This window comes from Natator depressus, chromosome 15, assembly GCF_965152275.1.
Source record: "Natator depressus isolate rNatDep1 chromosome 15, rNatDep2.hap1, whole genome shotgun sequence".
Taxonomy (NCBI): Eukaryota; Metazoa; Chordata; order Testudines; family Cheloniidae; genus Natator; species Natator depressus.
This window is the reverse complement of record NC_134248.1, coordinates 20,880,773-20,907,289: the sequence shown is the minus strand read 5'-3', so window position 1 is coordinate 20,907,289 and position 26,517 is coordinate 20,880,773. Positions and strand designations below refer to the sequence as shown.

Sequence of the window (26,517 nt, the reverse complement as noted above, 5' to 3'; positions counted from 1 at the left end):
AAGCCATATAGTAGCTGAAAGGCATCTGGTAACATCTGATGCTCTGTCAAACAACAAATCATCAGCATTTGACTGCCTCATTTTGGCAGTAACAAATAGCTCTTAATTTTTCATCACTGGACTGGTGCAAATGAACCTGTTTACTGAGAACACCTGGAAGGTGAACTGGAAAAATCTAGGATTTGTCTTCTCTCCCCCATATTCAGTAACTCTAAAAGGTTACACAGGCCAGCTGAAAGTACTAGGGTTACACTGTTTAATTCTGTTTAAAAACCTGGCATTGGGGTTGGGCTGATAATTACAATTCATTCTGTTGCTGAGTTTCAATGCAATAGTCTGCCAAAAAGACAACTGAACCTGCAGAGAAAAGAGTGTTCTGTTTTTTTTTTTTTAATTAAAACGTAAATGCTTGGCATAAGCATTATTGGATCCATGCCTATACAGGCAGCCAAAAAGCATGGCAAACAGCATGGCAAACAGACTAGCGCTGCAGAAGACCCGACTGAGCACTGCAGGCTTCCCCCTGCATTCCAACAACACTGCAGTCCATTGCCTTCACTGTACTTTTGGCTTGCTGCTAATGGATTGCTCAAAACGGATTTTCAGCCTGTGGAGTAAGATACGTGAATACTTCATGCCACAGCATCACCCTAGAGATGTGTCAGCTACCACTTTCAAAGGCAAGCAATGTCTGGCATGTTAGGTGGCAAGCATCTTCCTACAGAGATGTGGAAATTATACATGTGAAATTGCCAGTGCTCGCCATAATCAAAGATTAAAACGAAATTGTATCCAAGAGGGAAACGAAAAATCTCTGAAGGATGGTGCTTCAACATTAGAGTGCTGATGAGTTATTTAGGGATGACAATAAAAAAGTTTCTGATACCTCAGAACAAGATTAAATTACCCACGGTGTGCATATGAATCGGATCTGAGGGAAGTCTGCACCACGAAGTCCCATAGGTATGACTGTCATTGCCCATCTTCAACCAAATTTATAATGGGATTAAATGACTGTATCTAAGTGGAGTTCCTCTCTCTGCCATTAAGGACTTGGGCTCCTGACTCAGCAAACCACTTGTATATACAAGCTATAGTCCCATGACATTGAATTGGAACTTTATTTTACTCAGTTATCTTTTGGGTAATCTGTAAGTTGCAACATTATTATTATTTATATTATAGTAGTGCCCAGGTGCCTTAGTCATGGACCAGGACCCCATTGTGCTAGGTGCTGTACTATTTTGTTGCTAGATCTGAACACACACTTACCTGGACGACTCATTTGTTTTTGTTTTTCAATTCATGGATCACCTAACCCCCTGTTCACACCAGAGCTTGTCCTCATGTTGGAAACCAGTTTCACCAGGGGTTTTTTTTTTTGTCTCCTCTGAAGAACAAATGCATCTAATATCATTCAATCTCCTCATCTTTAGCATTACATTAATGCCACAGGAATCAAGCCCTTACAAGTTCTGTGTTTATTTTGGTTTCCCTATTAATTTACAATGATTAGTTGAAGGGTCTTCTTTTTTCCAAGCTCCCATTCCCAGCCTTTATCTTTAAAGGGCTAAAACTATATTATGAGATGCATTCCTATCTTCCTCTTTGATCTTGTTAATGAGAATGAGCTGTTTTCTAGCCTTGTTGCAGTTTTCTGCTCCTAATACATTTTATCTGCTTTGACGATTCCTTGCAATTTATAGACTCTTGTCCTTAAACTCTGGTTCTCTTTGCTGTTCCCATTTCTTCATTGTAACCAATACTGCAATCAATACAATTCTCTGTATATGGTATTCAAGCTCAATCACTTCCTTCTATGATCCTGCATTGTTCCATAACTTCTTACATACTAGCCATTCATATCTCACTTATAGCTCTCTAAGCAGTCAATATAAATGATTACCAATTACTAATTCAAGTACCAGGTTGGAATCAGAAGAGTTATTTCACAAGTGCTCATAAAGACTGACCAAGAATTTCTCAGTCATATTGCCCAGGCCAATAGTTCAGTTGGTAAGGGCAGACAGATCTGGCAACACCCTTATACGACAGGCCAGAGGAGCCAGTGTCAGGTATTGACCAGCACCCTTAGGGTATGTCTACACTACAGTGTAAACCCAGGATTTGAAGTCATGCTCAAGCCTATCCTTTTCCATCTACACATAAATCGCGCTAACCCTGGGCCCCACAACCCCACAAGGATGGACAGTCTGAGCTTGAGTCAAGCCGGGACTCAGTGTTCAAGCCCTATTGCTTCGCAGTGTAGACACACCCACACTGGACTCGTGCCCTGGGGAAAGTATCCCACAATTCCATGGGCTAACTTTCTTTGTCCTTTGGACAGTCAAGTTTTCCCACACTGCACCGTGAACAAAGGGCTAGAGCAGCAACATTTTGGAAGGGTGCTAGGAAGTCTGGGATATGGATGTTTGGACTCTGGCCCACATAATACAATGTAGATGCTAGAGCCCGAGGATGGGACCCAGGGTTCAACAATTCCAAACCTAGCATTATGAATTAGTACACATGCTCAAGCCCTAGGTTAACCAACCCAGGGCCTGCTAACTCGAGGTCTACTAAGCCAGGGGCTTACGTTTCAGTGTAGACATATCCTTAGGGTCGTGAAATCCAACTGTCAACAGGTATTACCCGGCTTTGCAGAACCTGCTCAAAACAAAAACAAACTTTACACCATTACAAAAACCATGCTGTAGACTATGCCACAGCTCATCTCTAGTACAGTTAGGTTATAACACAGTTTGTACCTTGATGCGTATGAAGACGATTATTACAAAATTATTACAAAATTGTTTGGACAGGACCTTTGAGTAGTTAATGCCCCCCACCCCACCCACAACCATATTGTCTGCAGCTAAACCACCCTATACATATGCTGATGCTATACACAAGACACAAAGCAATGGGATAATCCAACCTCTCAGGGCTTGGTAGGCTGGACATCACAAAGCTCAGCCCTATGCAGCACTTTGAAGGGGGGTGGGAGGAAATTAACTTGTCACTGCTCTCCCAGCCCTCCTGTGCTGGCAATCCCTGTTGCTGAGGCATGCAGCTGTTCGTTTGCTTTACTATCTCCCTGCTAGGCCATACACTAGGTAAGAAACAAACATGCTGGTCAAAGTTTGGCATGTCAACCAGTCTCGGTATTGAGGTGTGCTGTGAGTGGTCGATATGGGGAGAATATTAAATATCAAGCAATATTTGGAATAATCCTGAAGTGTATTTTACCATTGTCCATGGTCAACAGAAATAAGGGCTTCTAAATTTAACCGGCCCAAAGTGGCGCCTTAGGCGCTGACTCCACCGGTGCTTCAGCCCTGGAGCACCCAAGGGGAAAATTTGGTGGGTGCAGAGCACCCACTGGCAGCTCCCCGCCCCACCCCCCGGCCCCAGCTCGCCTCTGCTCCGCCTCCTCCCCTGAACGCGCGCCGCTTCTCTGCCCCCTCAGGCTTCCCGCGAATCTGCTGTTTGCGCAGGAAGCCAGGGCCGGCTGAGAAGCAAGTGGCGGCTTCCCACTCAGGCCCAGGGAGGCAGAGCGGAGGTGAGCTGGGGGGGGGGGCACGAGAAGGGCCACCCGCGCTGCAGCAGGTAACCCGGGGGGGGTGAGGGGGTGTGTGTAGGGGAACCGCTCCCTGCCCCAGCTCACCTCCACCACCCTCGGCCTGAGCGGGAAGCCGCCGCCTGCTTCTCAGCCCTCCCCGGCTTCCTGCCGAACAGCTGATTCACAGGAAGCCGGCGGGGAGGGGGGGCGCGGAGAAGCAGAGCAAGGCGGTGGGTTCAGGGGAGGAGGCGGAGACGGAGCGGAGGTGAGCTGGGGCCAGGCACGGGATGGGGAGCTGCCGGTGGGTGCTCTGCACCCACCAATTTTCCCCGTGGGTGCTCCAGCCCCGGAGCACCCAGGAAGTCGGCACCTAAGGTGCCACTTTTGATGTGATCAGTGGGGGGAGCAGCCGCTCCCCCTGCTCCCCCCTAACTATGCTCCCCTGCCCCTAGGAGCCAGAGGGACCTGCCAGATGCTTCCTGGGAGCTGCCCCAGGTATCACCGCTGGGACTCCTCACCTCGCCCCCCGGCAGGTGCCTCTGGCTCTTAGGGGTGGGGTGGGCATCCACTACGGTGGCCCATGAGACCCTCTTGCCCGGTTCTGGGGGCAGTCAGGGGACAGGGGAGGGGGGTTGATGGGGCAGGGGTCCTGGGGGGGGGGCGTCAAGGAACGCGGGGGGTTGGATGGGGCAGGAGTCCCGGGGGGGCGGGGGTGGGCAATGACGCCCTCGTGGGGTGAGGAGGGAACCCGTTGTTAAGATTTTGGCAGGTCATCACTGTATATACATAAATGACGCCCCATATCATAGCTTGTCAGCAGGGATTAAACCCAGGACTTTCAAAACCAACAGTTTTACTGTTGTGTTAAAGGGAGAAATGTCATCCGGACCAGTCATTAATTAGAGAGGGACATGACGCACAGCTTCCTGAAGCATGTGACAGCTGCATGACGACAGATCTCCATACAGGTCCCAGTTAGCAATAAGCCATCATCACATCTCCTAGAAACTAGAATCTTCAGCACTCAAAGCATGGGCCCCTATCACTCGAGCAATGGGAATTGCTCCTGAGCTGGGAGACAATAGTAAGGTGTATAGTCACCGAGACCAGACAAGATCCCTGGCTGTGATCTAAATTAGTTCCTGACGCCTTGATCTAGAGATCACCAGAGAAAAAGACAAACACTACTGAATTCAGAGGAGCTCCAGAACAAATAGAACTCTGTAGGCAATCAGACTGGGTCTCAAACAAGTACCAAGTAGCGTCTTACAAGGTGGCACATTATTGAATAAAGGTGGGAAGTAACAGAAGCCTCCTATGTAACTCATATAGAACTAAAAATACCTTAACAGTTAAATAGAAGACAACACAATTTGCTAGCAGCAGCACGAGGACAATTGTAAGAAAGATACTCTAGTTGTTCCATTGCATCCAAAATGCACTGTATCAGCAATCTGTGTACCAAAGGCAGTGAAAATTAATGGTTGGAAACCTCCAGCAGCAAATGCACAAAAAGGAATTTTTCTACAACAGAGATGATTCTGTTCTGCGTTAAGAGTCCAGTTTTGACTGTCCCAAGAGCCATGCCCACCTCTCTTATATCCAGGGTGCAGTTAACAAGCCACACTTGCCAAAATGAGTCAGCAGCCAGCAATCAGTATCTTCCTGTAGGTATTCACCATCACTTCCTAAAAAGGTGGGTTAACAAAATAACCCTGCTCCTGTGTCACATCGACAGAGGATTCCACCTCCCACCATCCCTGCTGTGGATACTGTACATTATTATTTTGTTTCCTGTATTTATTTCTCAGGAACACGAGTAGAAAATTGCAAGCTGGAAAATGTTCGTATCTGCAGGGAATTTGGGTTCTTCTGTATATATGGCTGTCAGTCTAGTGCAGGGTGGGTAATAATTTTCGCAGGGGGGCCACTCCACGAATTTTGGTAAGTTGTCACAGGCCACACATTTCTCCTATATTAATGGAGGGGGTGCGGGGTCTGGGAGGGAGTTTGGGTGCAGGAGGGAGCTCTGGGCTGGTGCAGTGTGTTGGGGTGCAGGAGAGGGTGAGGGGTGTGGGCTCTGGGAGGGAATTTGGTGCAGGAGGGGGCTCTGGGCTGAGGCAGGAGATTGGCGTGCAGGAGGAGGGTTTGACCTGCGGCAGGGGGTTGAGGTGTGGGAGAGGGTGCTTGGTGTAGGCTCTGGCCGGGAGGCGCTTACCACAGGTGGCTCTCGGCCAGTGGCGAAGCAGGGTTCAGGCAGGCTGCCTGCATGCCGTGGCCCCACACTGCTCCTGGAAGCGGCTGTGGCTGGCTGCTGCTGGCACATCCCTGCACCCCCCCTTGGGAGGGAGGGGGCAGCAGGTCTCCGTGCACTGCCTGTGCCCGCAAGCACCGCCCCCAAAGTTCCCATTGGCTGGAAACCGCTGTGAGGACGGTGCTGGAGGCAGGGGCAGCACGCAAAGCCGCCCCCTCCCCCCAGGGTGCGCAGAGACATGCCAGCAGCAGCCATCCACTTCCGGGAGTGGCGTGGGGCCATGGCAGGCAGCCTGCCTGAGCACCTCGCTGAGCCATGGGCCTTTCAGCAGCCCAGACCCAGAGATCACGAGGGGACAGAGAAGGACAGACAGAAATGTTAGTCATGGTGGGCAGGACAGAAATGTTAGATGGGCCGGATCCTGCCCGCGGGCTGTATTTTGCCCGCCCCGTGTCTAGTGGGTGGAAAAAGGAACTGGGGGAGTCAGAACTCCAGGGTTCTATTATTAACTCTGCAATTGACTCACTGTGTGAGCTTGGGCAAGTTACTTTGCTTCTTTATGTCAACTAAAGATAACAATCTCACTTGCTACACAGGAGCATAGGAAGCCTCAATTTATTAACATTTGTAAACTGCACTGAAATCCCAGGATGAAGGACTAGAAGTGCGTAGTACTATCACATTATGCCAGGTTTTATGGATCCAGGCTAACCGATTTAATGTTTCTTAACCATTATGAAGCCGTTCCTTGTACAAGTCAAACTATGATCATCCTGCAGAACTAGCCTCATGAAGAAACAAACAAATAACTCACTGCGTGTAGCCAGGAACATAAATCACAAAGCACAGCTATGAATGCTGTAGTCGCCAAGCCCCCTTTCACCTCACTGAGGTATTAGCTTCAAAGCTAAGCTGGAATCATTCAAATGCTAACATGATCAAACAAGGCTGCCTAGGAAACAAATGTGCAGCTGCAATCAAAACAACTTTATAAGTGGGGAAAAAAATAATGATCAGGCATGTTCTCGCTGATTAGTTCCAGGCTGGGCTCTCCTTTGCATCACCCAGTCCTACCCAAGTAGAGCTGTCCTGCCACACTGGAGAGAGATTAAGAAAACAGCATCAGTGCTGAGCAAGGGTGGCAAAGAAGGCCTGGATCATTCCTTGCCAAATTGGAAAGCCTCCCCCATTATGTGCTTCACTTTTTATTAGTATGTCCTTATCTTCCCATCTTTATGAAAACAAATCTGAATAGCAACTGGTAATCTGCTCCATTCAGAGCAGACGCAGAAAGCTTGTCTCTCTAGATTGCTTTTAGCTGTGTGCTTGCTTCCCCTCCCATATGGTTAGCTGTCTTCATGGCTCTGTGTCCCGAGCCCCTTTTCAGAATCATTGGGAGACTGAGCATTTTTAGGCTAAGGCGACTTTCTCATGGCACTTTAGGAAATGGTATTGTCAGTAGGGAGAATGGGGAGAGAGGAAAATGGCAGTTAGTTGTGTGTTTTCTTTTTCAAGAGCCTCTGGTGATAAAGTTTGGAAGCGTGACTTCAATTTTCCTTTTACAGCTGGATAGAGCAATGCTGGCAGGATGTGCTTGGTCTTAAATCTCTTCTCTAGTGTTCGTAAAGAGCCTGTTGTGCCATGGGCTTCTTCACCTACAGTAGAGGGGAAATGGGGTCTGTGTTCCAAAGCAGGTTCAGATTGGTTCCAGAAGGTTGCAAAACGACCAGATTTCCACCTAGTCACAGACTCCCTCCCATCCTGCATAAATATCCCAAAAGGGGAAGCTATTCCCACGAACATCTGTCTTGCTGCCTACAGCTTTCTGCCTTTCTGAGAAAAGGAAAGGAGTACTCGTGGCACCTTAGAAACTAACAAATTTATCTGAGCATTTATTGAGAGCATCCTTGGCATATTTTTAAGTTGTTTCAATGAGATGAAAGCTCAAGTTCCATTTTCTTACTCCCCCACCCCAAGTGATAAACTGGCCACAGTTTGATCAGGATTTTTTTTTAGTCTCACTTGAAACCATGAAAAATGGAAACAGATTTTACTCGTCAACACATTAAAAAAAAGTCTCCCCTCATTAGCAAGAAGTTGCTTGCATGTAAATCACCTAGGGTAGGTGAAGTCACCCTCTGTTAGGGGCATGAACTCTGTTGCTTTCCTTGCTTGACGGCAGGAAACCCCTGCTGTGTGAGCTGAAGGTATCGAAGATTACATAAACTGCTTTTTGTGCATTTGCTGCAGGGAGTCTTACTAGTTAGTTAGTTTTCACTGCCTTTGGTACAGAGATTGCTGATCTGGTGTGTTCTGGATGCACTGGAACAGACATCTTGCTTAAAATTGTCCTCATGTGCTGCTAGCAAGTTCTATTGTCTGCTATTTGACCGTTCCTTCATAGAGCTGTTCCATTCGCTCGCCTTATTGCTCATTTCAATAATAGATGTTCCCCTCTGGGTTTGCATTAAGGCGGTACACTCCCCTGGACTCCTTTCCCCATCTCCATGATTTACTTTCATTTGGCATAGAGTTTAAACAGCTTATAAGGTATTCTGGGGACAACATGAATAATAACCCCATCACACTTGGTCTCTTAAGAATAGCAGCTTGAAATAAGAACTTGTTTTTCTAAGGAATACCTCCAGGGAAACCACAATAATTGACACAATAATGGATCAGCAGAACTGCCTACTGATCTGTATAGTTTATGCTGGTGACAATTAGGGGAACCCCACTGTTTCCAAAAAAGGGAGATCAATTAACTTTTAGCTGGCAAGTTAGTCTGCATTTTAAATTGGTCAATGAGCTGCACAGAATGAACAACAGAAAAGGAGGAGGGGATAGCTAAGTGGTTTGAGCATTGGGCTGCTAAACCCAGGGTTGTGAGTTCAATCCTTGAGGGGGGTCATTTAGGGATCTGGGGCAAAAATTGGGAATTGGATCCTGCTTTGAGCAGGGGGTTGGACTAGATGACCTACCTCCTGAGGTCCCTTCCAACCCTGATATTCTATGATTCTATGACAGGGCTGTGAGGACAAGAGAGGAAGGTTTTCTCTTAGTCAGGGAGCTAACCTAGGACTTCAGAGTCAATTCCCAGTCTGATAATCTTTTGTAGTTTAGGGTCAGATTCGGCTTTACTGGATTGGAGCCTAAATCCAGGCCAGGCCTGAAGGGACTAGAAGTTATTTAACATCTGTGAGCTGACTGGTGAGCAGACAGGTGTCCAAATCACAAAACCACCATCACAGTTTGGAGACCTTTTGGGCAGCCTCAGTAAGAGGCAAAGTCTGATTTGGCCTGGATAACGGACTCACCTCTAGAAGGGGTCTCTTCATATCAGTCAACATACATTGGTCAGGTGGGATAGAAGGGAAGCTCACACTGCTGCAGCCTGCCCAGTGCCTGTTCTGTTGGTAAACACAGGACTCCCGTTTCCAGGACTCCGTTTGATTGTGCATTAAATTCACACAAAAATCACAGCACTTTAAAACATCTGCCTTTCAAATGTTTAAAAGTACATATAGATTTTGTTTCAATTATTATTAATGATGGCAACGCTGTGATCTCATTTCTCCCACCCTTTTTTTCCCTTTTGCATGAGCATAGTAATTTTCAGATGATATGTAATACAGAATGGGATGCTGTGATAATTCCTCTGAATTATTTATCAGATGCTTGTATTATTTATATAATAGCAGCCTTTTATCACTCCAATAATGATTGATGGGGATAGTTAAGCATTCCTTTGAGACACTTGATGGGGCCTCCGTGAATAAGATCTGTGGGGGGTCATGAGAATACCAAGCTCCCCCTGTTAACTTGTATTAAAGTCCTCCTTATAAGGACAGCTAGTCAACCAATTAGAAGACTGCAGTTGCAAGTATTGGAAGAGCTCTATCATTTAATTGAAAAGGAGACATTCAGTTGAGCCATTATGCAGGAGAATGGACTGTATGAGCCTCTTGAGATCCTTTCTAGCCCAAAAGATATTATGATAAATTAAGCCTACAAAGAGTTTCTGGTGACATGAAAACCAGGATTTTTTTTACGGCATTGCTGCCTTTGGAGTACATTATACCTTTTATTTAACCCATACCAATAATTAAAATTTTGATGAATACTGCAGATAATGAAAATAAATGGCATTTCATATCACTAACATTATATTTTTCTTAAAGTCATGAAGGATATAGAAACACTGTCCCACCAGACCCTTTCCACAAACATCAGATTGCTTTATATTCAAGAAGGACTCCCTTGAAGTCAGTGACAATTCTGTAGAATGCAGAAAAATGCTTACTTCTGAATTTTATTCTTTTGGGGAGAGGGAAATAGTCCAGAAAGGAACAAATGCACAGATAAAATCAAATTCTAGCATGTGGCAGAGCATGAAAGGAGGACCAATGCCAAAGAATTCAGGATGATACCATCACTTGCTGGCTGTTTGACTGACAGTATTTTCACATTCAGTATTAAACTGACTGATTTAATATAGATGTGTTATACTTGTTTAAAATAAATAAGATAGTCCAAAGTCCAGATGAACAGCACAAAAACTCCCTCATATATAGGTTCAGACAGGTACTGCCTTTTATACTGTATATTTATCTTTAGGATTTTTCACTCCCCTTTCTTTCCTGCTCCCTTTTGAAGAGTATTTGGTTTTCATTCTGCCTTCTCTCTCAAACATACATTTTTCCATTGTATTTTGTTCTCCTGCACCCCTCTCGGCTTCTCCACTGCCTCCAATCTCCCCTAAGCAGACAGCAAATCCAACAATATATAGATCACACTTTTTAGCCCGACATATGAAAGGGTTCAAAATTAGGCAAAAATAAGCTTGCCTATGGCCAGAAGGAACAGAGCTGCAGGACATGGCTTGGTCTATTTCTCCAGGAGACCTTTTACCAAAGATCTGTCCCCTTTTCATAATGAAATGTATGTAACATGAATATGCTTCCACCCAAATGGTGTGGGGGCACTTAACCTCTCAGGAACCATGGCTACTCTGGGTGGGGGAAGTGAAATTTGTCAGACGCTTAAATTCTCTAAAGAAACCACTGTCAATGCCTCCTGCCCCAATGCAGCTTGTAATACTGACCTCCATCCTTATCTTTGGAGGTAAGTAGTTTGAAAAATTAGTCTGGTTTTGGTTCGATGATACTGAAAATCTTACTGCCTTTAAAAAATAAAATAAAAGCAGCGCGCCCAACTCATTCAGTAACGACCAAATATTGTTATCATCTAAATCTGCACACTGGAGTTATAATGAAAGGAGTCACAGGAATTGCCATACTGGATCAGACCCAAGGTCCAGCTAGTCCAGTATCCGATCTCTGACAATGGCCATTACCATTACCTCATAGTAAGCAGATGTGGAATAATCTGCACCCCCTACAGAGACAAGGATGAGCTCTAATAGTTAAAGACTAGTTTACATCTTCAAATACAAGGTTTATTACCCCTTCCAAATCAGTCAGTTCTTTTAGTTTTATTTCCTGTGGACACATCACAGTACCTGGCACAGTTATGTTCAGGCCAAATTCACTGAAAGTGTAAAATCAATTAAAGCTGATGTGAGCCCTCCACATTGAAAGCATCTTCTTTATGCCAGTGGTGAATCTGACTCAAGCTCTGTTTAATTGAGGGGTATTAAAGAGAGCACACTGATAAATTTTCTGTACTACACTTTCAACCTGTGTGATATGTTTTTTGGGGGGAGAAAAAAAAAACCCCATACATGTTCTACCTTTAAAGGTTTGAAGGTCAGACAGTCGGACTTGGGAGGGTGGATGGGGGGGGGGGAAGGGAATCAGAGGGCTCAATGTTTGCTAATCTGTTTTCTTTCCATGGCTCAAGATTCAGGTTATTTATAAACAGCTGGAAAGAATGAGAATAGGGGTTCAAGAGAAAACTGGGCTGTGTCTATGGGTGGGTTCTTTTTTTTTTTGTTAAGACAAAAAAATATTCTGAAAACACTGATGGAAACTTCTACCAACCACAAGGACAAGAGGCAACTCAAAGCAGAGAGTCAAAAGCTTGTATTTAATTAATGAATGTACCAGTTATTATATGGAGAAGTATTATCCCTGTTTTACAGATGAGAGGACTGAAGCACAGATGTGCAGCGATTTGCAGAGGCTCTCACAGAAAGTCTGTGGAAGAGTTGGGAAGTAAACCAAGATTTCCTGAGTCCTAGATCAGTCTCTTCATCTCAAGACCAGTTTTTCTTTCTTTCCATAGCAGGATTTTTCAGGAGAAATTCTTCCCTATCCCATAACCCTTAAAACTACTGACCCAAGGCATCAAACAAAACTGAGTGTAGTCTGGCGGTCTACACAGAGAAAGTTCAGCAGAAAAGCATTGCTGCCAACTCTTGCGATTTTATCACAAGTCTCACAATACATTGTGTTGTTGTTAAAAGCCCAACTTCTTGAGTCATGTGATTAGTTGAGAATGTCACTTTTGCGGGGTAAACTTCTAGCCCTAATAGTGACAGATAAAAGCTTGAAACCCTGAACTCTAAAGGATCAAAAACCATAAGGCAAATAAGATTCCAAATATTTATTACTTTTTTTAAATCTCAGGATTTGCGGGGGCCTGGCTTGTGATTTTTGAATACCTGGAGTAGGTGACAGTGAAAGCAGGACATCAAGGGAACATAAATAAGCATAGGACAGTGATCTGGAGGGGTACAGTGAAGAGCCCTACACGACCAGCTGATATATATATGACCACTGCCTATCAATATTTACTTATTGTTATATTGTGCTTCCCCATCTGTTGTACACACCTGTTGTCTCATACATTGAGTAACGAGTTCTAGGGCAAACAGTCTCTTTTACATTTGTACAGTCCCTCCTACAATGGGGTTGGGCCCTCCAGAGCTCTTAAGCACAACAGAGTAAGCTCACCAGGCTGTACTCAATATCTAGTTAGAAACTTTGCTTGGAAAGAGATCAAAAAAGGTAAATGTTTCAATGCAGCATTATTTTTAGAAGCACATACTTGCTTATTGCATCAAAGTGTGCAGTTGTGTTTATGAAACATATGGGGATTTATTTACCATATACAAATGCAATGTTTGCTCTTCAACGTTTACTGCTCAGAGCAGGTTTTCATGGTAAACACACCTGAGCCCTGTATACTTGTAGCGTACACCATTGGTGGCAGCAGTGCAGCCACACCATGCTGAAAAATGGGGTCTAAAATTCTTAGGGCACATCTACACTGCAGCTGCGAAGTGTACTTCCCAGCTCAGGCAGACAAGCATGTGCTAGCTCTGCTCCAATTAGCACACTAAAAATACCGGTGTGGCCGTGCTGGCATGGGCGGCAGCTTGGCTAGCCACCTAGGTATGTATCTAGGATCTTGGACGGGGTTGTACTTAGTCAGCAGCTCAGGCTAGCAGTCCATGCCACTGGGGCCGCACTGCTATTTTTAGTACGGTAGTTGAAACAGAGCTAGCTTGTGTCCATCCACCCAAACTGGGAATTAGACCTCCCATCTGCAGTGTAAACATAGCTTTAATGTATATAAGATTCATGCTATCTGTGTACAACGAATGGTTTCTAGAACAACAAAGTATTTTTACCAAGTCGGCCTATGAAAAACACACATGGCATGTGCCCCTATAACTGACCACTCATTACATTATAGAGCACAAAGTGGTTCTTTCTTAGCACTTATAGGTATGTTTACACTGCAATTAAAAAACCCACAGCTGGCCTGTGTCTGCTGACTTGGCCTGGCAGGACTCAGGCAAAGGGGCTGTTTAATCGCAGTGTAGACTTGCACTGGGGCTCACGGTCTGGGATCTTTCCTCCTTGCAGGGTCCCAAAGCTCGGGCTCCAACCTGAGCCCAAATGTTTACATTGCAATTAAACAGCCCCTTTGCCCGAGTCCGACGAGCCTGAGTCCGCACCAGCCAGCCCAGGACGTCTAATTGCAATGTAGACATACACTGTGGCACTCAATCAGGCACTCAAATGACTAAAATAAATTAGCCCATTTAAAGGCTCATTCCTGGTTTTTAAAGGGAAATAAAAACTTTTTAAAATATGGCTGCTTTATCATAATTTTGATAAAAGCTTAGCCGAACAATCAAAATTTCCATTCATATAAACCAGATTAAAAAACAAATTTTACTAAGATATATTTTACCAATTTGATGTACAACAGCTTTCAAACTGAGGTTTTACTCTCTTGTTAAAATGCACTGTAGAAACGAAAGTTTAATACCCTTCACACAAATGGCATCAAAACTGATCACTGAAGGCAGTCTTTAGCCAAAGCATGCCTCAATTGAATTTTGTTTCTTCAGTTACTCATAAAGAGCCAGTGTTAGACAGCTTTCCCACTGACCTCAGAGTCAGTCTTTAGCACCCTGCAAAATGGTGAGATGTGCTTTTGTTACTGGCTCAGGAATGTGGGAACATCCCCACTAATTTAAATTATATTTGATAGGCTGGGATTTTCAAAGGAGCCTAAGGAAATTAGAATTTTAATGGGATGTGAATATTTATGTGCCAGGAGCATAGAACATATGCAGGGTGACAGTGGGTATATACATATGGGTCATTGCCAAGTCAGGGACATACACACAGGAATATGTGAGTCAACACCCAACACTCAGATCACTCCCATCAGCAACTCAACTCCTATCGCATACAGCCTGTACAGTGGCCTCTCTGGGGTTTCCCAAGGAAGCCAGAGGCAGGGCTGAAAACTTTTGCCCCTCATTTCCCATGAGTGTTTTCTCTAAAGAGAAATCAGAGCCAAAAAGTTGGAAACCAGGTTTTGAAACAGCCATAGCTCAGGGGGTCTGAATTAGGGATATTAGTTCTGGTCCATCTCTGTTTATTGGTCTGCCAGATGCCTGCCTGAAGTTCTCTGGCAGAATGTGAGCCATACAGACAGGGGCTGGACACTCTGTCCATATTCCATTCCTTTCTTCTTCATGTTATTTAACATTTCAAGAAATCATTCAAAAGGACATTCTAGGGGGTGGTTTTCCCCCACAAAAGAGACTTGCCCTGCAAATTCAGAATAAGCATAATTTTGATCCCTTTGTGTTTTGCAGTAAGATCATTCCCTAACTGGTTCTTTTAGCCCTTAACACCACATACAGCTTTTCTCTTTCCCCCTCCCCCAGCCTCTTTTCTGATTAAACTCTTTAAAGGAAATTTCCAATTCTAACATGTCAGGCAGAAATTATTTATATACAAACCTTATATCAATGGGCTATATAAGTAACAGTCGTAGTTGCTTAAAAATGACAGATAGCGTGGCCCTCTTTTGGATTTCACATACCTTTGGCTGCATTTACTGAAATTCAGTGCATGCTCTCTCAAAAAATCAAATCAAGGTTAAAAATTACACAACATGAAGTAGATTTCTAACTATCAACATCACCTATCAGAGGTAAAGCTAGCAAAGCACTCATTTTCTTCCAATGCCTGTCGACACATGCATACAACCTTCCATACAATAAGGCTTTTCTGTAGAGTGGCTTTACTCTAACTCATACCCTGCCACAGGACAGTATAATCTCTTAGGCCTGGTCTACACTAGGGGGGAATCGATCTAAAATACGCAACTTCAGCTACGAGAATAGAGTAGCTGAAGTCGATGTATCTTAGATAGACTTAGAATCACTTACTTCACGTCCTCGCAGTGCGGGATCGACGGCCATCGCTCCCCTGTCGACTCCGCTTCCGCCTCTCGCCCTGGTGGAGTTCCGGAGTCGAAGGCAGAGCGATCGGGGATCGATTTATCTCGTCTACACTAGACACGATAGATCGATCACTACCCGCCGATCCGTCAGGTAGTGTAGACGTGGCCTAAGAAACACACCTCTCTCTTTAAAAAGGATCACTGGGGAAGGCTGATAACCTTAAAAATAGCCCTACCACCATTCTTAGGTACATAACCTCAGTGGGTTGTAAAGTGTCATAGCTCCACTGTTGTCAACAAAGCTATAACAATTTGCATCAGCTGAGGATTTGCCCTTGACTTCTTTGTATAGTGCCAACTTTGTATTAGGCATTCTATAGGCTGGGGTCCTGCACTGAAGTTCTAATCTTCCATGTTTGTTCTTCCCCCTTAAATAACCCTTGATGGAATCCTTAAGGAGAGACCTATCCAAAGACTGACCTTTGCCATCCTGCCTCCAGAACTGTGCCCATTGTGAATGGTTAGCCAGGTAGCAAGCTTGAATTACAGTGGGCTATACACACCGTGCTAGTCTTACTATTACTTTGTCTCCCTACACCCAATCTGTTTGTTTCAGCCACCTGTGTGGTGTCTTGACCTAAACCCAGTCTGCAAGTTCTCCAGGGCAACTTTTACACTATGTTCATATCATCATTTTAGCCCAGCGGAGCCTGGGTCTCTGATGGGGTCCTCTAAGCACCACCATAATACAAATTAACAATTATTTAGCATGAGAGCCTCATTGACAGGATCTCTTTAATGCACAAAATCATTCCCCCCGCCCCGAATAGCTGTACAGATGTCTCATTCACATAACAATTTATGCCACAATTTTTCCATTTTTCATTTATTCAATGAGATTAAGTTAACCTTGGAGAACTTACATTCTCGAGAATGCAGTCCAAAATCAGTGCTTAAAAAGGATATAGAATATTCAAACACAGATCTCGAAGTATCTCAAAGAGATACTCTTCATCCACAGATCTCAAAGAACTTTACATAGGTAGCTAAGCATTATTTACATTACAGCACACACATACAATAAGCCAGATTCATCCCTGGACAAACCTCAGTGAAGTCAATGAAATTAAATCACAGGGAAATTTGGCCCAATATATCTACAATTATACACATTATCTGGATTATCTAGAAACAGACACCTACCATTAGAACACAGACAACTATACCCTTCCCACCGTATAAATGGACAGAGAGAGAGAGAGAAGGTTTATAACTGCAGTGATATATAGTAGTAATGATAAATTTAAAATAAACTAGTAGTCCAGGGCTTGGAAATTATATTGAAAGCATAAAGGCAAGAAGTGACCCCCCCCCAAAAAAAGTATAACAAAACAAAAAATCCTAATTGTTTTTCAAACACTCATGTTTTAATTCTTTCCCCTGCTTCCATCGTGTGTATGTTGTCTAATACACACAATAATTAGCTCTTATATGGATTAATAAAGTCATAGATTTTAAGGACAGAGGAACCATTTACATAATTTAGTCTGGCCTCTTCTACAACACAGACCATAGAATTTCCTCCAACTATTCCTATATTGAAGCTTTTGTCCCGAGGTTTCAAAGTGCTCCGTAAAGAAAAGTAAGTATCATTAAGCCCATTTGCAGATGAGGAGATTGACACAGAGGTATGATCTGACTTGCCCAAGGTCATAAAGAGCAAGTCTGCAGCAGAGCCAAGACTAGGAGCCAGGTCTCCTTAGTCCCAGTCAAATGCCCTATCTGTGCAAGTTTGGAAATCATTTGGGGCATGGACATGACTTGTGTATCTATGAAATGCCTAGTACATTTTTGAGTAGTGTGTAAATAACATTAATAGTACCAAAAACAATTATTGTATGCATATAAAGCCAAAGGACAAAATGCTGGTTTAGGGAAGGAAGGAGGAACCATTATTTGCATGGGTCTGACAACATACATCATTTAAAATAAAAATTCTTCTTTTGTGAAATAGCATCCTAATGAATTATCATGCATTAACATTTTATAATCTCTACCTAGCAATTTTTTAAACTTCTCCTTTGATTCATGTTTCATTTTGCATAATGCATAAACAGCCCAATTAGGATGTGTTTTCAGGGGTTATTTTAGACCAACGAGGTTAATTTAAATCCATGGTGAACATGCTATTAGGAATTTAACAAATACCTGGGAAGGAGGAGGAGGAGGAGGGTATTCCAATGTGCTACTTTATCTGGATTGTTACCTGGCATATCAGGGCATCTAAAGACAGATACCTGTTACTAAGGTAGATGTAACCCCCTCCCCACACACACACAACGTGCACACACCCTGCAGAAAAGAGAGACGCTGCAGACTGTAAAGCATTTCAGGGAAATAAGACAATTGGCCAGACAACTTAGGGCACAAGTCATTTGCCGGAACAAACTGTGCACAAGGTTCCTACAGTCATTCTACATAAAAACTGATCAGACTGTTAAGCTTCAAATGGAGCCTTATGTCATGCCCAGGATGACACAAGCACATTTTTCCAGACGACTTATGGGTTATGTAACAGAGATCTGCAGAGCATTAGCAGTCACATGACATGGCCCACTAAGATTTAAAACTGCCACCTACAAAATGTAATTAGCAGACAGTAAACAAGGGACAGGAAGAGAAAAATACTCAGACTCAAGAGAGAACATGCTTCTTAACATTATGAACAATATACATGATTCCTTTTATGGGAAGAGGAAGGGTGGCGGGGTTGTTTTTTTTTTTTTTTTTTTTACATTTAGATAAAACTACGACTGCCACAGAAATAGAGAAATGCAGTGAGCAAGGGATAGGCTTAAATACCTACTGCTTGTTACAGTGATAACTATGGGCCTCATCCAGCTGGGTGCCCAGTGCCCTAAGCTCCATTTGCCTTCAATGGGGATCAAGGGCACTTGCCCATCCAATGAGGCCCTCAGAATTAGGTCTTATGGATCACAGTCTCAGCTGGTATAAAGCAGCCTAGTTCTACTGAAGTTATTGTTTCTTTACACCAGCTGAGGATCTGTCCCTTATTTATTTTTTAAAGAGCATTACAACAAACAAGAAGAGAAACAATTATTTCTGGAACATGGCAACAAAAAAAGCACCATGATTTTCGAAGGGGGCATAGCCAAGACAGGTTCCCACAGAATGGAGATAAGCCATATTCAAACTATGAGTGGGGATTGAGGGACTGAGGCAAAATATTCCACTCTGGTGGAATTTCCTCCTCCTCTCTGGATTCTGTTAAACCATCCCTCAGCAGGATTAATTTTATCCCAGGCTCAAAGGGACCCTTTCTGCCTCTGGTACATTCTAGATTTCTAATATACCTGAAGCTGCCTGTGATGCTGTGTATAAGAAATATGACCATTAGTATCATTATTGCTACCATTGCTAAACAATTGCAACAAATCTCATATAAAATATGTCATGTAAGATGTCAATGGAAAAGTTATGATTTGCTAAGTATGATTATTCTGTTTATATGCATGTATCATCTGTGTATCTGAAGTTATGAATATTAGATATATACTTGTATCTTAAACATACTTAATATCTTGTGTTGCTGTAACCCACACACCTCCTGGGTGTGGTGTTCTGTCCCATCTAGTGGCACCAAGACCACTTACAGAGAGAGAGAAAATGAGTCTGCTAACAGGCAGTTGGCTTTTAGCTCATGAGGTAGAGGCTCATGCACTAAGCACCAGAGGTCCCAGGTTTGATCCTGCCCACCGCCGACTGGGGTCTGTCAGCGTTACATTGTATTCATGGGTAGAACCCCTCACCCCCCGCACCCAATACAATTTTCATTAGGGCTAGACAGCTGTGTGTTGATGGCCTATCAAGGACACTCCACTCGCACAATTGGCAATTGAAGAAACTCATCCTGTCCAGATAGCCCTTCCTGAGGATGCCTCAGACAGCAAGGAGCCAATAGCCACCTACTGTGAGTCAGCAAAACGTATAGGGATATGTGTGATATGTTCATGCAACCCTGGACTCTATCTTGGACCAGTAATTTTCCACATACAGGGGCTATGGGCTTTGTCTGGGACAGTAAAGCTTCCATGCACATGGCAAAGGATATAAAAAGACACCTGAGACATCTCCATGTTGCCTCTTTCCTGCTCTAATTCTCTGGACTGTGGATTTACATCTAAAAGTAGCATCTTGAACTATGGACTGAGGACCTTCCAATCTTTTGGAAGTTTCCAGAGAGACTTTACAAGCCAACAATCTATTCCATGACTGCTACAAACCTGATATAAGGACTTTGCAATCATTTGTGTGTGTATGATCTATTAACCACGTATAACTCTCTTTTGTTTTAGTAACTAACTAAAGATTTAATAATAAGAATGGGCTGACAGCGTGATATTTGGGTAAGATCTGAGATTCATAATGACATGGGGATATGTGTCTGATCCTTTGGGATTAGAAAGAACCTCTTATATGATAAAATGGGTTTTCAGTAACCTCTCACTATATTAGATTGGGTTGTCTGGATGGGAGCCAATGTCTGGAAAGCCCAAAGGCTTGTGTTTGGCTTCTGGTTAACCGGTGTGGTACTATAGTAGCTCTTTTGTTACTGGCCTGGTGAATCTAATTATAGAATAAACCACCAGTTTGGGGGATTGTCTGCCCTATTTCTTGCAGTCTGCCCTGAGTATGGCCTTCTCCGTGTGGCCCATCCCAGGCACCTGGTACATAGTATGTTGAGCTTTTGTAGATAGTTCTGCAAATCAATCAGGGCCCGATCCTGGGAGGGATTTCTGTGCCCATCATCCCATTGCGCTCAACATCTTAGTGAATCAGGCCCTCGTTTGAACACTAGGGAGGAGATTACAAAAAATCTGCAGTCAGCTCTTGATTATAAAAGCCAAAAGGAAAATAGTGTCTGATTTTGATTAGATGAAATAGAGGAAAGGAGATTGTGTCCTACTATTATGCTTAAAGTGCCTTCCTTTGGTATGTTCAGAGACAGGTGTACATGGCTGCTGATTAATAATAAGCATCAACCATTTTCCATAGTAATGTCACATTTATCATCTTAAAAAGCACTCAGTGTTATTATACTGCTTCTACAACATAATGTAGATGAGGTGAAACTTTATTAAAGTTAAAGAACTGCTTCCTATTCCCTTCTCCCTACATGCTGGGTTTGGTCATGTGAATATTTTCTACCAAATCCCCATTGCCACAATAATCAGAGGAACGTATACTTCATTACACACTGAATACACCTGTGTTCGCAATGGAGAAAAAAGACATTTAACAAATCACATCTGGTATTCCAAAAGCTCATGTGAATTCAAGTGTTTCTGGCACTTAGAGAAATATTTGTCTAAGAATTAATAAACTGAAGCCAAATACTAAATGGTACTGGGCATTGCAAAATCTTCAGTTTATAAGTAGCACCTAGAAGTCTCAATCAGAAATTGGGCTCCTTGTACAAGGCATGATATATTACATAGACACATAAGAAGAGAGTCCCTTTCTGAAGAGCTTAGACAGACAAGACATAGGAGAATGGACATATTATTTTCCTTATTTTGCAGATGGGGAACTAGTCACCAAGAGATTACATGATTTGCCCAGGGCCACACAGTATGTCTGCGGAGAGGTGGGAATTGAACCCAGATTTCCAGAGTCCCAGTCCAATTCAACAGTCACCTACCCTTCCCCTTAGAGTCAGAGTTGCAGATGCTTACCACATTTCAGGAGTTAGCCTGTCCTGAATTAAGAAAATTGCTCATTCTCTTTTCCTTAAAAAAATGACAACCTTACTGGAGACCACCTCATAGAATGTACCCCAAACGGATAACTTCAGCACAGTGTTTAATAAAGGATTTTTTTATAGTTATGGAAAGAGAAATAGAACCTGGAGATTATTAACACTGACCATGTTCAAACTTCAGCGACTGTCAGCTGCCCCATGGGATATTTAACTGTTCTGCCAGGGCAATTACAGCATCTCCTGAGTCTTCCTCTATGGAAATGAGCCCAACAGCACAAGCCCTAGCTTTTCACTGGTGAATAAATAGGGTAGTGCTTGCAAGGGGGCGCCATTTTTTTCAGCACTGTGGCAGCATCTCAATTTTCTACTTTGTGCTCTGGGCATATTCATTTTTTAAAAATATGTATTTATAATAGAAATAAGCAAAGGAATTTTGTTTATGCCAGTGATGATCTCCGTGATACTGGCGTTTGGTACACTTGCATAACCAGTCAGAGAGAAACAGCGAGCATCTTAAGAAATAGCAGCATCAGATGTGCTATGCTCTCTTCACAGTTTCTTAAAGCCACCTCAAATACATTTTAGCCACCGCAATACAGCCCAAGGGAAGCTGTACACAGTGCTAGAGGAGTTTGCCATTAAAATGCCATTCCTATCAGACAGCTCATTGGATATAATAAGCTACAGCTAATAAAAAGGCAAAGGGGAAATAAAATACTGAAGCATTTGTGCAAAACTTGGCTCTGGGCTAAAGCTTCCTCTAAATACTAAAATGTAAACGAGACAGGAAAAAAAATTCATTCAGCAGCCACGTCAATAAATCGGACAATAGTGTCCTCGATCTCAGAACTCTTGGGTGGCTCCAGTATGAATTCACTGCATAGCTCTACTTCCATTATAGTGCTGTACTGAAAAACTGACTTGGCTATCAAAGTACATTGCATTAATTTAACTATGGAATGGGTAGGACGGCTCCACTTGCTTTGGGGTAAAGTTAAGTGTGTGTTTTTAATTATTTAATTTCCTAATGGCAACCAGGTGATATGGTGATGAGCGCTCACTAAATCCTTGTGATAGAAGCATAATTGTGTAGTGATATAATATAACTCATGCTCTGTAAAATACAGAAAGAATTACCATACCAAATCAAACCAATGTTCATTCCAGAGTGGGATCCTGTCTTTGGCAAATCCAATCCAGAAGTGCTATCACCTCCCATTGTGGGAAATTGTGAGAATATAAGTCAATTATTACAAAGACGTACTATAAATATAAACATAAAATAATGTGTATGTTTTTGTAAATAAGTACTGAGTACATAGATCAGTGCATGTATTTGTGTAGGTATGTATATAAAATATAGAGACCTGTGTGTTTGTGCATTATACACATGCATATATTATACAATAAAATATTGAGTATCTAAAATATTGAGTGTGCATATTCATGTAATACACAAACACAGAGAAGTATATATCTTATATACATACCCAAACATCTATACATGCACATATGTTTATGTATTATCACCTATCAAGTGAGGTCAACAGTATATAGCAACACTTAAGGTTTGTGCACCTATGCTGTAATTCTCTCTGCTTATCAGTTAATCAAGGTATCAAGTATCAGCTACTCTTTTCACATTAGGGTTAAAGTTCTGAGTCCTCTACTGACCCACATTGTTACGGCTCATCTTCTCAGGTTTTTAAAAGACCATGTGACATCCTAAAGCTAAAATTTGCCAATATTAGTCTTTAAAAAACAGGCACCAAATTTATAAACAGATGGTCCATGTACATACTTGTATCCTATTCAGTGGCATGCCAAGTTAACCTGCACTTCTGTGCATGTAGCCTTTACCACAGTCACGCTGCGTAAACACAACACAACATGCTAGGTAGGTACTAAGCAAAGCAACCTAACACCAATTCAGTTGTCTAGCAAGCAGCAAGTGACGGTGCCCTCAGTCTGCAGAGAGTATAGCCACTTCACTAGTTCTACCTGACGTAGGGTTTTTTTGTTGTTTTAATATCATGCCACGTCAAATGCATTGTTCAGCGTAGCTGGATCTCTTCATTGACAAGAGCAGACAGCAATAATTTATAAACAAACCCCAAGACACTCGAAAAATGCAAAATTTTTGAATAATATGTCTTTAAGTAGATAAACCCCAGTGGACACCAGCAACAGTTATTTCAAATTGCTTTCCTCTCTCAAAATGTGTGTACCAGAAAGACCCTCTCTAATCATAATGAAACACCTTCCAGTCATACAAACTGAACCACAAAGTGACTACAGTGACTCTCACAGCATACAGTTCACTTCCACATTTATTTTTTCTCATTAATTTTAAGCAGTTCCCTTTCATTTCCATTCTATGGCTCTCTCTATGCCTCAATATTTCATGCTGTTTTCTTAAGGTGGCTCTTACCTTGCTCTGAATTACTCATTTATATTTTGACAGTGGCAGCCTTCATTTTCCCTCCTTCTCTGTATCCACTTGGTGCAGTTATTAAAACATTAACATAAATGGTTGCATTTTTATGCAGTGCTTCAAAATATTGTAGGGTACTTTAGGGACCTGTCCCTATTCTTGCCAGATGCAATACCAATCCACACTGATACATTATTCTGTGGAGCCATTTATATATAAATTTCTCTACATGGTCTTCTGCATTGGACCGAGGTTGGACAGTGCTTATCATCAATGGGCAACAAAAGGCAGTTGCTTTAAAACCTTGAGTGCATTTAAATCTACAACAATTAAAATACTATTAAGACCATGCACAATTGTAACACTGATGAACAAATCATTTTTGGAAAGGAATATGCTTTTTGCCCTACACTAGACATTATAGTAAATAACCACAACTTTAAATAGAGGTCAATAATAGAAAAACTGCAGTATCCCTTGTGTATTATAATTCCCAAATAATACTCATGAATGGATATCTGCTACATGCTAGCTGATTTACCAATATCTATACATGCAAGATATAGTAAAATTTCATTTGTATTATGCATACATATACACAGTACCTACCACACAGACACTAATATTATATGTAACACACACATGTATGTCTAGTACATACATCTTATACACCAATACACACAAAATCTCTCCTTCCCTCCCTTTGGAAACGGGGGCCTTTTCACAAATCAACTAGTCCAATTTGGAACACAAGGTTTGCAAATTACTTTTAAAATAAAGAAGCTTTTCCCACCCATTGGTGTCATTCCCACACTGATGCCTGGGAAATACCGCAGATAATTTCATTAACCATCTCTCTGAGGGAAGAGCAGTCACACCGACGACTTTGCTATGACACCCCAGCGTTCATCGGCGAAGCACGGGGCCACTGTGCGTCTGCACACAGCGCTGGAAGGGGGGATAAAACCCGCTAGCCAGTCTGGTCACTAACTTTGCCCACAGCAGCTTACGCAGGGAAGAAACAGGGCACCATGAAACCCGTGTCAGCCCGTATCTTATTTTCATAGGAAACTGACTCGTAAAAATGACACAAGATGAAACATCAACGGGAGGGAGAATGGAATCATCTCGCAAAGGCTTAATCCCTCTACCTCCGGCTCATGCACAAATAAGACCACCTTTTATCATTGTAAACAGCACCGGGGGAGGGGGGGGGATAATAAAACCAGTGAAGGGCACCCTCAAATTACAGCCTAATCATAAAGTTTGCCTGGCTGTGCCCAGAGTTCCCGCCGCAATCCTGGCAGCATTGGGGGAGAAGTCCCCCATCCACCCCCTCTTTTGTACGTGGGGGGGGGGGGGGTTGGCCCATAAAGCCGCTAGAGAGGGCGAGCTACGTTTAGCGGGGTCGAGCTGAGCCTACCTTGGAAGGAAGCGGCCCCGACGTCCCGCAGCAGAGAACTGCCGTGTGCCGGCCCCGCGTGCGGGAGAGGCGGCAGGGGCGGCAACGCCGGTGGAGCCGCGCCGCCGGGCTTCCCAGCTACCAATGGTTCCCTCGCTGTCTGCAGGGCGGCAGCGGGCGGGCGCCAGCCAGCATCACGGGCCGTGCAGCCGCTGCCGGAGCCTATGACACCGCAGGGCCGGGCGCTGCACGCACACGCAAAGATGGCTTTCCCCCGGTTCGCCCCTTTCCCCTTCGCACCGGATTAAGCCCCGGCGCTGCCGGAGGGAGCATGGAGAGGGCCGGATCCCAGCCTGGCTCGGTCACCAGGCGCGGGGGTTATTGTACCTCCAAGTAATGCCATCACATCACTCCCAGGGTCTCCTGCCTAGCTCAGCGGTGTGGCCTACGGGGGCGAGCCAATGGACGGTCACTGCCAGCTTGGAACCTCCCCCCTGCCCTGCGGCGCTCCGAGGCAGAAGGGTATTAAATCAGATTACCTGGGCCACCTCCAACCTTTCCGTCCTTTTCCTTTAAAGAAAGCGGCAGCCTACCCACCTGCAAAACTTCAGCCGCCAACTGTGCAGCCTAGCAACTGGAGGGGAGATACTGGAAGGGCCCCGGCGGGAGGGAAAGGAAGGATGACAAAAATAAATAAATAAAAAGTCTTCCTTAAAGGAAGCAAAACCTTTCAGCCCTTATGTAAAGGCACCAGTATACTCCTGAGGGTTTCCTATAATGCACCTTAATTTTAGCTATAGGATGTGTCAGTTCAAGTTGATTGCCTATATGGCTCAGGAAGGAATGTGGAGTGGAGCTTTCTGCATTTCCATGCAAGGCTTCGCAGTGCAAGGAAATACTCTATTCCCAGGGAGCTTAGAATCATTGTATTGAATCCTTCCAAAGCAGCTACAGAAATATACTTCTCCATTTAATAATTTTTCTCCATTGTTCGTAAAATTAAATGTGCCTGTGGTTGAAAGAGGCAGTGAATGTTTACAGCCCCTTTTCAGACATGGTTCCTTCCACCCCGCAGCCCGTTTTACAAATGAGCAAACTGAGGCAGAATTTTCAGAAGGGCTCAGCGTTTTCCAAAATGGCTCAGCTCCTATTTAGGAACCTGAATAAATGGCCAGATTTTCAAGAGAACTTATTTTGCTGTGTTCATGCTGGGTGTTCAGCTCTGTTGCAAATAGGATCTATCACACTGGATTGGACCAGGGGTCCATCTAGTCCAGTATTCTGTCTCCAACAGTGTCCAGTACCAGATGCTGTAGAGGAAGGTGTAAGACACCCCCCACCCACTCCCAGCAAGCATCTGTGAGATAATCTGCTCCTCACATTAGGTCTGATCCAGATCTCTAAA

The 26,517-nt window shown here is 43.5% G+C and overlaps 1 protein-coding gene across 4 annotated transcripts in view; it reads right to left on the bottom strand.

The window, feature by feature from the left end:
• The window catches only part of RIMBP2 (RIMS binding protein 2), a 277,138-nt gene extending 251,154 nt beyond the window's left edge, over window positions 1-25,984 (bottom strand). Inside the window, exon 1 of one of the 4 annotated variants that reach the window (XM_074972300.1) lies at window positions 25,710-25,984. The gene's annotated coding sequence lies outside the window, so the exon portion shown is untranslated. Of the gene's footprint in view, window positions 1-25,133; window positions 25,441-25,709 lie in introns of those variants that run through there. The other 3 variants (XM_074972299.1, XM_074972303.1, XM_074972308.1) reach the window with 3 other exon arrangements.
• Window positions 25,985-26,517: the final 533 nt, after the last annotated feature.